Genomic DNA, 14,834 nt, shown 5'->3' with positions numbered 1-14,834 from the left:
GATTTTGCTGCAGCCTGGCCTGAGAATACAACTTTGAGGCTGCATTCCCAGCCCTTGGTAACGCGTGTGAAAACATCATCCCTGATGAGTTCTTGGTATCCACTATCTGTTTTTGCCCATTAAGACCCTCTCTTACCTCATCTGTGTTATATTCTCAGACTTCTGTACTGTTGCCTGCTATATGGGCAGCGTATGAGAAAGTTTGCACAACAAGCCCACCTCGCCTAAATGTAGGTGTGGGACAGGAGCATGGACAAGGGAATGGAGCATGCCACACTAAATCTCCTTAGTTACATTGAGATGGCTTGCGGTCATTTTCCAACATATCTACTCAGCACCTGATAATCCCCATCTGCATGAATTAACAAATTCTGTTGAAAACCATAGTGTTGGAGGTACTGTGAGGTAACGTTCCATAATAACCTGTGATACCCATTCATATGCAAGTTGGAACTTTGAGGTGCAGCCAAGTGACTAACAGCCATGTTTGAACCAGCCATGAGATGACTTTTTTAGGAAAACCTCACTGGTTCAGATGTTGGCACTGAGCTGCTCTTTCAAGAGTGAAAAAAAAATCTAAGAAGCAAGAGGTACTTGGTTAAAGCAGGCCCACAAGTAACTTGGTTGCTTTCTGGTTTCATTTCTCACCTCTATAAAGTTAAAATACTGTGCACTACTGGGAAAGCAATGAAAGGCCTGAAATATATCAACATTTTTTAAACGCATGTGACTCCTGCTATACAAGAAGAACTGCATTGAGTTAGCACAAGGAGCCTTTGCGGAGAGGGGCAGGACCCCCCAAAGTGATAGGAGCAGGATTCCTCCTCCCACCCACTCTTGCAGGGTCACTGATAATCTCAGGTGATCCCCTTAAAAGGCCTTGGCCCAAGTGAAGTTGGCCTCTTTCTTCACGTACTAGCTTTCCCACCTGCCCTTCCTTGGTTTTAGTGTGTCATTGAGTTGTGCATATAACAGAGTTGCTGGCTGATGGGACCAGATAGGAATTTCTTCCTCTCAATCAAATTGGCCCCAGATTGAGCAGGTTTTTCCGCCTATCCCTGGGCAGATCACCGTGCAATTGTTAGGTGTGCATTACTTCTGTTACAACTTAAGGCAGAAATTTATTTATTTATTTATTAAGCTTCTATCATGCCCTTTCTCCCAGAAGGAGCCCACGAAATAGCATTGGGCTGGATCAAACAAAAGGGGGACCCACATAAGTGGTCTAGTGGGGTACTTGCTGGCCACACCCCTAGCTCAGGAAGGGCCAGGCCTCATCCAGCTTGTAACCTCTACCACCCCACTGGTTGGCCAGTGGGAGCTCAGGCAGACATGTGGACACTTGCTGTGTCTGATTAACCCCCAAGGGTGTTCCCCAACTGCTTGTTGGACTAACTCTGTATTCCCTCAGTGTGGGCTGATAAAATGGAAGCAGATCCTGGCTGTACTGTCATGCCCACCATGCTCACCTGCTCTAATCAATACAACTGTGGCCTGTTTTCACCCATCAACCAGTTATTGTATGCTCTAGAGACATCTGTTGCTGTGGGAGGTTTAAAATGATCTCATTCTCAACCCAGCAGCAATAAAAGAAAGGGGGGGAATGGGAGCTGGCATGGCTGAAGGGTTTATGAAGGGACCCTGCACTTCTCAATTTGCCACTACACTACGAGGAAGGGAGGAAGGAGGGAAGGAGGGAAGGAGGGAAGGAGGGAAGGAGGGGAGGGGAGGGGAGGGGAGGGGAGGGGAGGAGGGGAGGGGAGGGGAGGGGAGGGGAGGAGGGGAGGGGAGGGGAGGGGAGGGGAGGAGGGGAGGGGGGGAGGGGAGGGGAGGGGGGGAGGGGAGGGGAGGGGGGGAGGGGAGGGGAGGGGGGGAGGGGAGGGGAGGGGAGGGGAGGGGGGGAGGGGAGGGGAGGAGGGGAGGGAAGGAGGGACTTTCACCAAGCATACAATACTGTTATGTGTTTGGGGTTGAGATGGATAATTTCTATGAGTCCCCTTCCAGCTTCTGATTTGGAATCCTGTGGCTTGGGGTGAGAAACCTGCTCTGCTGGTCAGATGAGTTTCTTTTGTTAATCTAATAGAGTGGCCAGGTGGGTTAATAGGTCTAATAGATGCCCATTAATTGGTGAATAGGCCAGGGAGATCCTTTTGTTGTTGAAACTCTTCAGGAGAGCCTCTCCCCCCCCCTCTCCTGGGGCCTAGGAGAAAGGCTGGGAACTGGAAGCAAGCAGAGAGACTGGCTCTCTGCACCATGGCTTTGGGGTGCCTCCCGTAACCCTGATGGAAAAGCTGGATATTGGACTGCTGATGCCTTGAATCCCTCCATCCGAAGCACAGGTTAGAATGTGTGTAAAATAAACCATGTTTCATAAAGACACCACAGTCTCCGTTGACCTTCTTTCCAAGGAAACCAAACCCTGGGTGAGCGCAGGGACCCCTGGAAATCTCACTGCTCAGAGGTTGGGATGGCGCACAACAATACTTTACTCTGACCTTGTACCCTGATTTCCTTTAGGAAAGGTATGAGATGGAAATGAAATGGATTGCCTTCAAGTTGAGTCTAACTTATGACGACCCTATGAATAGGGTTTTCATGGTAAGCCGTATTCAGAGGTGGTTTACCATTGCCTTCCTCTGAGGCTGAGAGGCAGTGACTGGCCCAAGGTCACCCAATGAGCTTCATGGCTGTGTGGGGATTCGAACCCTGGTCTCCCAGGTCCTAGTCCAACACTCTAACCACTACATATGATAACACATCTCTATTGCTTTCTTTCTTTCTCTGGTGCAAATTTATGCAATCTTAGAAGTAATTAAGGATAAGGTTTCTCTTACGGTCTTTAATTTTAAGTAATGAACGTTTGTGTTACATTAGAACTGCTTGCATTTTTACTGTAACTGACATGCCATATTTTTCATTTCCTCTCTTAATAAACCAATCTTTATTTTACCTTTTTTGAATGCTTTCTTGGTTTGTGGGTGGATTCATATGCACAGAAGAGTAACGTGTAGGTTTTAATTCCAGCAAAAGATCCTGCTATGCTCTCAGGGTGCATTTCGGAGCTTCTAGTGGGTATACACACATTAAGGGGGTTCAATGGTAACCTATAACACCAAAGGGAAATTTGATGTTGGCTTCTTCTTTGCATGTCAGGTTTCCATGTGGAATAAGACCTGAGACTGCTTCCAGACATGTTGTTCCACATACTGAGGTAGACTTTAAATATCAAAGGAGCACTGTTGAATGCACCTTTTCCATATGTTTTGTAATGTTTAAAGACTTGCAACTACATGAATGGGAGTAATAATATCTTTTTGGGGTTGTAAGCAGTGCATTACTAACATTAGATGACCCCAACAGACAACACACACCCCATGGTGCTTATGTAATATTTGAAAGGCACCACACTCTTCTGAGAGGGCTATACCCATATCCTCCTATGCCCAAATATTTGCATGGATTACTGTGACGTTTCCTCCTTTGGCTCCACCTGTCAGGTTCCCACCTGCTTGTGGCTACTACCTTTCACTAGGCACCACCTCAGGACACCACCAGTCAGGATTGCCGTTTTTATTTTTCCTCACTCCGCTCTAGCACAGATCCCTCAAGAGCCCACTGCTAAGCACCACCACCAGCCACTCCCTGTAAACAATACTGCTGGAGACTTCGCCTGAGTCTCCCTATGACTTATTGTTACTTTGTGTCTGGGTGCCCTTGTTGTCCACAACCCCCCTGTATCTTTCTCTATAAAGCATACAATCCTGGGTTGCTCTGGATACTTGACGATGTTACAATTTCTTCCTTCACCGCTGCCACCATTGTTTCCCTTCAGCCTTGGTAATTACCCTGCCCTCCCTTCTGGTCTGTATATCCCCAGCCAAGGATCAGGCTTTTGGTAAACCAATAAAAGTATTTATTTGATAACACTAGGAAATACCAAGATTACTTTAGGAATGTTTAACAAGCGTATGGTTTTATATAGTGTCACTCTTTATGTTTCTGGTCATATATATACTGTCTAAATATCAGCCAAATATAATCCAACCCTCCCTCAGAACTCTGCCAACCAACCCATCCAAATAACTCTCCACTAACGACTCTCCAACAACTCTCACCAACCAACCCCCTCTCAACTGTCATCCTCCCATTTATACCTTCAGCCATTCAAACACTCAGCCAATCATCATCCAGCATTCTCCAGCCTTCCAACCCATGCTCTCCCCCCTCATTCAATTCACTTACCATATATCCCTTAATAAACCCACACTTACCATATTTACAGGTTTTAACATATAAGGACATCACAATTACTCCCTGTAATGAAGCGGCATCTTCATTATTAATGTTGCTGATTAACAACAGCCAATACGCTGCCAGGTACTCACACATTCAAGCCTGTTCTCCATCTAAGAGGTTTAAGACCTTGAGGTCCCTGTCACAACAGAGCACTTTTCAAAGGAACAAGACAGAACAATTAGGTGTCCAACTCCCATTAGGTTAAGTTGGTCACTTTGCTGCCAACTTCAGCCACCTTGATATGTTGAAGAAAAAAAAGAGCTTCATCTTTTTTCTCCAGAGCTTGAGACTCACATAACCTCTTTATTCATTATTACACTGAAGGACAACCTAGTGTACTCTTTTGTCTCTTGGCGTAGTGCCAGTTAATGTTTTTTTTCTTAAAAATATATTTCATATGAAGAAAAAAGCCTCTATAAGACCTTGCAGCTCACAAATTTTAAGCAAGAGTAGTCAAGAATCTCTTCCCTCTTAGAAATCTGCAAACTAAAGATAGTTTTATTTTTATCGCACTATTTTTTAAAATTAGTTCAACTAGTTTCCTCTTTTAATAAACCAACCTTTAGTTTACCTTTTAAGAGATGAGACAGATGAAAATAGGACGATGTGAAAAGTTCAGCAGATACTGAGCTTCCCAATCATCACATAGAGTCACAGAGCCAGGACAGATGAATACTACTGAAGTGAACCTTCTATCCTAAGGGAGGACCCTGCATGCATTTGTGTACATCTACCCAGTACAAAATATGATTTTTAGTAACATGTATTTGACATTCTTGCATCCTTGCAAAACAAAATATATTTGGCAAACCTCAAGATTGTTAGCACATGGTTTGTTGTTGTATACCTTCAAGTCGATTGCGACTTATGGTGACCCTATGAATCTTTTTGGATATTTGTTGTTGTTATATGCCTTCAAGTTGATTATGACTTATGGCAACCCTATGAATCAGCGACCTCCAACAGCATCTGTTGTAAACCACCCTGTTCAGATCTTGTAAATTCAGGTCTGTGGCTTCGTTTATGGAGTCAATCCTTCTCTTGTTTGGTCTTCCTCTTTTTCTGTTCCCTTCTGTTATTCCCAGCATTATTGCCTTTTCTAGTGAATCATGTCTTCTCATGATGTGTCCAAAGTATGATAAACTCAGTTCCATCATTTTAGCTTCTAGTGACAGTTCTGGTTTAATTTGTTCTAATGCCCAGTTATTTGTCTTTTTTGAAGTCCATGGTATGCGCAAAACTCTCCTCCAACACCACATTTCAAATGAGTTGATTTTTCTCTTATCTGCTTTTTTCACTGTCCAACTTTCACATCCATACACACAGATCGGGAATACCATGGTCTCAATGATCCTGACTTTAGTGTTTAGTCAGACATCTTTGCATCTGAGGACCTTTTCTACTTCTCTCATAGCTGCCCTTCCCAGTCTTAGCCTTCTTCTGATTTCTTTACTATTGTCTCCATTTTGGTTAATGACTGTACCAAAATACTGATAATCCTTGACAAGTTCAATGTCCTCATCAACTTTGAAGTTACATAAATCTTCTGTTGTCATTTCTTTAGTCTTCATGACGTTCAACTGTAGGCCTGCTTTCATGCTTTCTTCTTTAACTTTCATCAGCATTCATTTCAATTCATTAGTTTTTGGATATATTCTTAGGGTTTTCATGGTAAGAGGTATTCAGAGGTTGTTTACCTTTGTCTTCCTCTAAGCCTATGACACCCGGTATTCCCAGATGGTCTCCCATCCAAGTACTTACCAGGCCTGACCCAGCTTAGCTTCTGAGAGCAGCCGAGATCGGGCGTGTTCAGGGTAGTATGGGCGTTAGCACATGGTAGGTTTGGGAGTGACACCTGTAACACCTGCGCAGAGGCTCCTCAGCTTCTCACTGCTGTCAATGTGCAGAGAAGTGAAGCAAGCCATAACATTGCAGAGGCAGCGATGGAACCAGTGACAGTGCCTCTCTTCCTGGGATGGTTGCGGTGGGGCCATGGTGAACACCTGAAAGAGCTCGCAGCATCACCCCAGTAAAGCAGCGGTGGTGGCGGTCCTCAGCCCCAGCAGCCATTTAATCCCATCCAGGACCCGTTTGTATAGGACTAGCGTCTGGGCAGTGGCGGTGGTGTCGGGGTGGGATGAGGAGTTGATCTTGGTGGTCACGGTTGGGGGCTGGTCAGTGTTGGTACAGAAGACTGGAAAAGGCAGTGCATTGGGGCAACTAGAGTGTGACCCTGCACGCCACACCCTGGATGGAGGAACTGAGACATCTCAACATGGAAGTCCAGGGAGCAGACAGTTTTTGGACCCTGTTTTCCCTGATCACATTAATGCTGTTGATGAGTACTAAATCCCCATCATCTGACTGGTTTATCAGCTGCAAATACATTCTTTCTGAGGCCCATGCAAGGAATTCCAGTGTTTGAATCTTTTGCACTCGGGTCCCTTGTGGCCTACTCTGGCTTTCATACTGTGTTTATGTATATGGATATTGTTCATGTATTTTGTTTGGAAATTAATTTGATATGTTTTTATTGTACCTTGTAAACTGCTTAGAGATCTTTCAGACAATAAGTGGTCTATAAATGTAAATGTAAATAAATAAATAAATAAAATATAAAAGGCTCTAGACCTTTAAATGCTCCAATGTCAAATGTAGCTCACCAGGAGTTGAAAAATACAAACAGTTCTAAGAAATCGTTGTACTCTGCCTCATCCCATCCTAGCAAACACGCATATTCACAAGAACTCACTGAGCTTTGACTACACACACGCACACATACACATACCACACACCAGAGCTTGGAAAAGTTACTTTTTTGAACTACAACTCCCATCAGCCCCAGCCAGCATGGCCACTGGATTGGGCTGATGGGAGTTGTAGTTCAAAAAAGTAACTTTTCCAAGCTCTGCCACACACACACCTCAGGCTTTGTGGTACGTTATAAGTAAAGGTTCCACATTGTGCAACAATCCCTGAAAACCCTTTTTTATATTCTAACCATCCAAATCTGTTTAATATTTCTCATTACCCCAAGCCTGGTAAGAATCACTAGGAAATATTAGCTCCCATAATCTTTCAGAGTGGTGTAGTGGCACCACATTAGCCCAGAGTCCTGTATGCTGAGCTGCAGTCATCACCTTTCAATGCAGTCCCTCCTACATCTCCTGCCCAGTCCTGAATAACGGCCATGAATCCTTTCTTTAATTCGCTGCAATAGATTGTGCAGCTTTAAACACTTGCAATTTCTAAAGTACAAAAGATTTGGCAGATAGTATATATTATTTAAAGAGATGTTTCAAACTAAAGAAATAGGTGATCCACTCTAATCCTGCTTCACAGCATTCTCTCTCTGTTGGTGTAAAATATTAAAAGCCTTCTTTACCATGTGTTAATTGGTGTAAATGGGGTTAATCTTTATAAAGCAGAGATTATCTTGCTTTAGGCTGGCATACAAGAAAAGACTTAATTAGGCACAAAAAAGTAAGAAAGACAGAGAGATTTGCATAATGAGAAAGTTACAACACAGTCATTCTGTCTGCCCATCTCAGTAGGGTTTGGGTGGGGTTGAAGTCATGCCTAATCTGGTTGGTACTTGATAGCACCATTCAGATGCATGTCACACTGACTCCGCAGCCTACAAGGTGGCATAAGCCCTTGCCCACCCTTCTTTGGATTTTGCAATATCTAGCCAGTTCTGTCACATAAGACTAGGTGGTTACTAATGGACCAATGATGGCCTGTATATGAGATTGGCTGTCATTTACAGGATTTCTGTATGGTGTATTTGGTCCAGGTACAGTAGGGCCCCACTCATACGACAGGTTACATTCCAGACCCTTGCCTAAAAGCGAAACCTGCTGAAAAGCGGAACTCCTTCAATAAAATGGCGCCCGATGCCCAAAAAATGCTGTAAAAGCGGAACAAGCGCTGTATAAGTGGGGCCTTACTCTAATTTTAGCCACCATATTAGCAGAACGCCAAAAAGCGAGCGGCAGAAAAGTGGGGCCCTACTGTATTGCAATTAACACTGAAGTGCCTGGTTTTATATAGAATGCTATTAGGTCACAATTGTAGGGTTTGGGGGGAATATTTATAGATCTCAGGTGAGCAACTTGGGGTACTTTGAAGGTGAATGATGATTGCCGGGACCAGAGCATGGATCACCTTTTGGACTAACCTGTCCTATCAACTTAGATTTGTGAATGGAGGGATGAAGAACTACAAGTCCAAAACCCCAGGGCCAGAGTTCTTTTTTTTTTATCATTAATTTTTATTCAAATTTTCAAAGACAAAAAACAAAACAAAACAAAAATAATTAAACAATAAAATAAAATGTTGACTTCTGATTTGTCGCAGATCAGTTATAGGTCTACAATATATAACAATCCTGTCTCTTAAATTATATTATAAAATCACTTTCCTCCAGTAGTTATCTTAATTAATCATCAAATCTCATAAACATTACTTTATTCTTTCCACAAAAAGTCAAAGAGAGGTTTCAATTCCTTGAGAGAGATATCTTTCAATTTTTCTCCAAATAAACATGTCGATTAATCCATCTCGTTCAAATCTGTTAGGTCCAATAATTTCAATAGCCATTCTTCCATTATCAATGTTAATTCCATCTTCCATCTTCAATAGTCCTGTTCAGTCCAGTAATTTCAGTATCCATTCTTCCATTATCAGTATCCCATATTAATCTTGCTGTCATAGCCATAGTCATATAATAAGAGTCTGATGGGAATTTCCTTTATCACAAATATTTCCTTGCCATCAATTCTGAATATGTTGCTGAAATATTGTTGTAAAGTCATATCTCTGTTCTTCTTTTTTACAAAATGCACTGGCTCATCTCTTGAGAATTTTTCCATTGTCACATATCTGTAGTTAATTCCATAGATTTTTCTATGTCAAGCTCCATCACATCATTCCAGTCCAGAAAATTATCCAAGACATTGATAACTTTATCTCTAATATCTTCATTAATTTCTTCAGAGACAACGTTGAATTCCAAGCAGTAAACTTTGTTTCTAATATCCATAAACTCCATATCTTTTTCCAATTCCACATTTGTTCCAATCTCCAGGGCTTGTATCTTCCCTTTAATTTTTCTTTTCTCATCTCTAATCTCATCAATCTCCTCTCTCACAAGATCCCCTATTTCTTTAAGCTCCTGCATCATTTTACCTAATTCAATTTTCATCTCCTGTCTACCCTGTCTCAGGGTTTGTTTCGTTATCTCAATCTCATCCATTATTTTCTGAAACATAATTTCTTCCATGGTCTCAGCCACTTTCCTGATTGCCATTCTTAAAACCACGAAAACAAAAATTATTTCAGCCACAATTGGGTTAATATTCCAGGCTTGTTCAGGAATACAAAACAAATTTAGTTCCCAGCTTCAAAACAGTTAGTGGCGTCGTGAACAAGTAGATTCGTCAAAATGAAATAGACCAAAAAGAAAATAGTCCCGGACTTATAATACTCCAAAGTTCATAAATCAAATTTATTTATTTTTTTCCCCTCCTCGAAATAGAAATCCCTCTTCCGTTTGTATCTTTAGAATGCACTTCCAGGCCAGCTTTTTGCAATAAAAACAAAGATAAGTTTTTTCAATTTCTTTCCTCCTTAATTTCGTGAATAAAAGAGAAGAGTTATAACTCACCCAGAAATTCTTTATAGCTGATTCATTGACAAATCTCTTTTTGCTGCAATGATTTAAACCAAGTGAAAAAAAAAATAGAAAGAAGGATGCTTGCCTGTTAAAGTCCGTTTTTCTTTGAAGAAAAGATAAACGTGTCGCTTAATCAGTTAGAGCTTGTTGGAAGTCCGTCCAGCATTTGCTGGCTGAACCTTCTCTCATAAATTAATGAAATCCAGTCCTCCCAACAAAAACAGGCTTTTGTGGTTAATCTCTATGTTTTTCCCTGCCCGGGAGAAAATCTTTACCAGTCAAAAAGAACGTTCTGACTGATTTTAAAACTGAAAAAGCTTCTTCTGAGACGAGAGCTCGTCTCAAAAAGCAGGCACAAGCGAAGTCACCCTTCCCGGAAGTCTCCAGGGCCAGAGTTCTTATTGGTACAGTAGGGTACCAAACAACCAAGCTAAATGTGATGTTCCTGTATGTGAACATAATGTAAATATGGTAAGTACAGGTTTATTATAGGAAATATGGTAAGTGGAGTGAGTGAGAAGGGGGAGTACATGGGCTGTAGAACGCTGGATGATGACTGGCTGTGTGTTTGAATGGCTGAAGGTATAAATGAGAGGATGACAGTTGAGTCGAGGTGGGTGTTGGACAGGGTGGTTGTGGACGGAGGTTGATGTGGAGAGTAAGAGGTGGCTGTTGAGAGATTGGATTGGGAGTTCTGAGGCAAATAGTAGGAATTAGGAACATAAGAGAAACATATATGAAACCATATGCTTGTCAATGAAATCTATAAGTAATCTTGTTATTCTTAGTGTTATCAATAAATATTTTCTTGGTTTACTTAAAGCCTGATTCCTCAGCTGGGGTGCACAGACCAGGGGGGAGGCAGAGTAACCAAGGCTGTAGAAGAAATAGTAACAAATGGTGGCAGCGGTGAAGGAAGAGATATTGTATCAACATCCAATACCACAGAGCAACCCAGAGCTGTGAGCTTCATAGGCAAGAGGCTTCAGTGGGGTTGGGAATTACCTATACACACAGACACAAGGTATCAAAATAACCAGGAAGAGACTAAGGCACAGTCTAGAGGTTATATTGGATACACAGAGTGTTGGGTAGTGTGGCCTAGCAGGGGGATCTTTTGAGATCTGTGCTAGAGCAGAGAGAGGTAAAAATAAACACGACGTTCTTGACTGCTGGTAACCACAAGTGAGAGCGACACAGGTGGTGCCAGAGAAGGACATCACACTAAACTAACCCTGTCAGGTAATAATGCTGCCACCACTCCTTAAGTCAACTCCAACCTGAGCCAGGAGACTCCCAAGCTGTACACCAGATGTCCCGTGAGATTTGGTAGAACAAGAGATAAAACGACTCTCTGTCCCTTGAGCCCCAAAGTTACTCAGTAGCAGTTTGACCAACCAGTCAGGACTGGATTTTCTACTAAACTATCATCTAAGAACACCAAATTATAAGAAGTAGATTTATTAAATAACTATTCAAAAATAAAAGAAGAATCCATATACCAGTGAGAAATACAAAGATGTTAAGAAATACCCAAAGTACATTTAGGGAATTACAGACCACGAAACTAAGATAATGAAGCTAACTTCCCTACTCTAAATACAAACCACTTTGAATAAATGACCCCACAGGCCCAGGATCTCCACAGGTATCAGAATCCAAGATGTGGTCTAGGATTTCCACAGTTATCAGAATCCAAGACACAAAAGCATGTAAGACAAGTGTGAGGCACAGAACAAAGGATCCAAATCATTTTTATAGAAAGGGCCTAGCAACAGCGAGGCAAAGTTTCTTCACCAATGAAAGGACAACTTGGCTGGGACTTTCCAGAACTTGGGTGTATGTGAGATCTCACCACACAGGCATTTATTCCAATTAGTGAAACTGGCATAGTGGCCTTGAAGTGTAGCTCATATGAGATAGCATAGCTGCAAAGGATGAGGTCATAGCCAGTTACTGGGAAATTTTCTACCCAGGACAATTTTCTACCCAGAAATCTCAGCACAGGAAATATTTTTTGAACCAAGAAATCCTTTCTTGACAGATGGGGTTATTAAATAAGGAACACCTCCTTCAACACCTGTAGAAGTGTGGTATATGAGAAGGGGTAACAAACTTACTACCCATGGCCTGGTTCAGAAGCTCCAGGTGGTGCAAAAATGCTGTGCCTAGTTGGGGTATGGGGTAGCCAGCACATAACTCCAGGGTTCAAAAGCTTGCACTGGCTATCCATATCCATATCCCTGAGTCTGCACAGGACAAACAAGACACCCCGCAGGTCAAGAAGGAGCAGGAAGGGCCTCCTGCATCCAATGCTGAGGATCCCTTTGAGGCCCTCTAGGTTGACATCTGAGAAAGAACCTCTGGATATATCAAAGGAGAAGGTGGACCCCCACCTTGAGAGCACCGCTGTCAGAAGCTTCAGGTCCAGGCTGAAGAGTGATGGCACAGTATACATCCACAGACCTAGAGTCAATGGTCTGCTTGTGAGTAAGGTGTCTACTTATGAGTAAGCAATCCCTGATCTCCTTCACTGCCAGCAGCTGTGGTAAGGGGGTGGTGGCTTAGGAGGTCAACATACATAATGCATCCTTGGGCCTTCTAGTTATTAGAAACAACACAGGTCTCTGACTCTTTGTTCTTGATGCTAGTGATTCCTCTTGCTGTGTTGTACCCTTGTAGAATATCCTATGATATTAACCCTGGACTGTTTCTTGACCTTGCATCTGGATCATATTTTCAACTGTGTAGATTCCTTATCTTTGATCTTGGCTTGTTTGGATTGTAATATACCAGAAATCTTGTCTTGGTGGGCGAGTACTTTGGTGAAAAGCTGATGCTTCTGGGCGAGTGTGTTTAATCCCTGAGGGTACCCCCTGATGGGTGACAAGGACCACCTGATTCCATATATCCCAACCTGATCAATGAGGTTACTGTTAGTGGTCCCCCATGGCTTGGATGTATGGCTAGTAATCCATCAGGAACCATGTGTTCAATGTTCTGGGCCAAATCCTGTGGAACTTGCTCTCAGCTAATATGAGGTAGGCCCATACCATGTTGAACTTTCTCTCCTGGTGAAGACCTTTTTATTTCAGCAGGCAGTTTAAGTATATTTTCTGATTTATGTTTTAACCGATTTTAGCTTTACTGTATATCTTTCTCTTTAGTGTTTACTGCTCAGAAACAATGGAGTTAAGTGGTATATAAACTGTTGAAATAAAAATCTCTAATCCAACAAGGGAGGAGTAGGATTGCCCCAATCATAAGGAGGTTATAGTCATGTGGCAACTGCAGAAGTTATTATTCCATACAGCTCATCAAGTAAAGTTGTTGGTCTTTTTAAAATAAAGCTTAATCCATTTTGGTCCTAGTTCAACTCATTGTCTTGTATCTTAATATTTATTCCAGTGTTAGGTACAACTCCTATTCCAACTGTACACCATGTGGCAAAGTTGCCTTGCCCTTCTGGAGAATGGGCCAATACCTAACTTAGCCATATCAGATTCTTCTGCATTTCCATATTAAATGGATATCTTACCCTTCTTCTAAGAATGTCAGGGCAACATTTGCATTCAATTATTATTATTATTATTATTATTTTATTACACTTTTAAACCGCCCTATAGCAACAGGCTCTCAGGGCGGTGTACAATATGATAAAACCACATTTAAAACCAGCGAATGTGGATAAAACATGTAAATATAAAAACACATTAAAACAGATTAAGACAAAAATAGAACATACAACAAATTAACGATAACATTAAAATTAAACACAAAACCAAAACTAAAACTAAAATGCCTGGGCAAAGAGGTAGGTCTTTACCTGGCGCCGAAAAGATATCAAAGAAGGCACCAGGCGTATCTTGTCAGGCAGGGCATTCCATAATTCGGGGGCCAACACCGAGAAGGCCCTAGATCTTGTTGTTGCTCTCCGGGCCTCCTTGTGAGTTGGAACCCGGAGAAGGGCCTTCGACGTCGAGCGCAGCGAATGGGTAGCTCCGTAGTGGGAGAGGCGCTCCATCAGGTATTGCGGTCCGGTGCCGTTAAGGGCTTTATAGGTAAGAACCAACACTTTGAATCTGGCCCAGAAACGTATTGATAGCCAGTGCAGTGTGGCCAGGACAGGTGTTATATGATCAGATCTTTTAGTCCGAGTGAGGACTCTGGCCGCAGCATTCTGCACCAGCTGAAGTTTCCGAACCGTCTTCAAAGGTAACCCTACGTAGAGTGCATTACAGTAATCCAGTCTAGAGGTTACCAGAGCATGGATAACTGAGGCAAGGTTCTCCCTGTCCAGATAGGGTCGTAGTTGGGCTACCAGCCGAAGCTGGTAGAACGCATTCCATGCCACCGAGGCTACCTGAGCCTCCAGAGACAGGAGCAGATCTAATAAGATCTCCAAACTACGGACCTGCTCCTTTAGGGGGAGTGTAACCCCATCTAGAGTAGGTCGGACATCAACCATCTGGTCAGGGGACCCCCCCACCAGCAGCATCTCAGTCTTGTCAGGATTGAGTCTCAGTTTATTAGCTCTCATCCAGACCATTATCGCAACCAGGCAGCGGTCTAGTACATCAACAGCCTCACCTGAAGAAGATGAAAAGGAGAAATAGAGCCGCGTATCATCAGCATATTGCTGAAAACGCACTCCAAAACTCCTAATGACCTCACCCAGCGGCTTCATATAGATATTAAAGAGCATGGGGGACAGAACTGAGCCCTGCGGGACCCCATATTGGAGTACCCAGGGCCTCGAGTAATGCTCCCCAAGCACCACCTTCTGAAGACGGTTCTCGAGGTAGGAGTGCAGCCACTGCCAAGCAGTGCCTCCAACTCCCAAATCCGCAAGTCGCTTCAG

The 14,834-nt window shown here is 42.8% G+C and overlaps 1 pseudogene; it reads right to left on the bottom strand.

Annotated features, from left to right (window-relative positions):
• Window positions 1-6,008: 6,008 nt before the first annotated feature.
• Window positions 6,009-6,127, bottom strand: LOC133378533 (5S ribosomal RNA; annotated as a pseudogene).
• Window positions 6,128-14,834: the final 8,707 nt, after the last annotated feature.

Source organism: Rhineura floridana, chromosome 2, assembly GCF_030035675.1.
Source record: "Rhineura floridana isolate rRhiFlo1 chromosome 2, rRhiFlo1.hap2, whole genome shotgun sequence".
Lineage (NCBI taxonomy): Eukaryota > Metazoa > Chordata > Lepidosauria > Squamata > Rhineuridae > Rhineura > Rhineura floridana.
The sequence above is the reverse complement of the archived record's forward strand: the minus strand, read 5'-3'. Positions and strand labels throughout refer to the sequence as shown.